The following is a 982-nucleotide window of genomic DNA, read 5'->3' on the forward strand; positions in this document are numbered from 1 at the left end:
CTTTATTTAAAATTATATTTATTCATTTGTTTATTTATTTAGACTGGGTCTTCCTATATAGCCCAGGCTGGAGTCAAACTCAAATTCTCCTGCCTCAGCCTCCTGAATTCTGGGATACAAACGTGCATTACTAAACCTTACCCAAACGCTTCTTTTTATGAGATCTGTGAATTATTTCTCCAGTAACAGCCAGACCAGCTTCTTACTGTGTCAAGGAGCAGAGTAAAGGTATATATTTGTTTTGAGGGTTCCCTCTAACATTTCTAGGCTGCCTAGAACCCAGAGTTTCATGGTTTGGAACTGCCAGACTTCCACCAGAAGAACTGCTCTTTCAAAAGCCAAAGGGCTGCTGACTTCAGAGCGTAGCATCTTTGATCCTGATTACTTGATTATCATGCGTTTCCACTCAGTAGATGTGAGAGCCTTGAGAATAGGAACTCACCATGGGATTCTTAGTGCTTTCCACAGTGCCCAGAACATAATGTACTCTTAACAAATAGTTCTTGAGCAAGCATCTAATGTGTTTAAGTACAATGGGGTCAGTACTTTTCCACCAAAGGACAAAGTAATAAACATTTTCAGTTTTTTTTTTTTATCTTTCTTAGACTACTGACTGGATTCCATGTCTGTGCTCCAGTTCAAATAGTTAAGTTTTACTGTAGTCTATGGTGAGAAAAGTAGATCTACTTATAGTTCCCTTTCATTTAAATGCAGTGCAATGAAAGGAATAATATAGTTTTGCAACCGGAATTTCCAATGCAAATCATTTTAAAAACTGCAACTTAATGGTGGCACCATTAGACTAATCAACTTTTTAACTTTTTTTCATTGTGTTTTACCCATTTACAAATAGACTAAATTTTTCTTTATTGTACAAAATAAGGGATTTCATATAACTTTTGCAGGCATATAAATATATATATATATTATGTTGATCATATTCAACTTCCATTACCCTCCCTGTCCATGGACTCTCCCTTAT

The sequence above is a fragment of the Perognathus longimembris genome, chromosome 28 (genome assembly GCF_023159225.1).
Source record: "Perognathus longimembris pacificus isolate PPM17 chromosome 28, ASM2315922v1, whole genome shotgun sequence".
In the NCBI taxonomy this organism is placed as follows: Eukaryota; Metazoa; Chordata; class Mammalia; order Rodentia; family Heteromyidae; genus Perognathus; species Perognathus longimembris.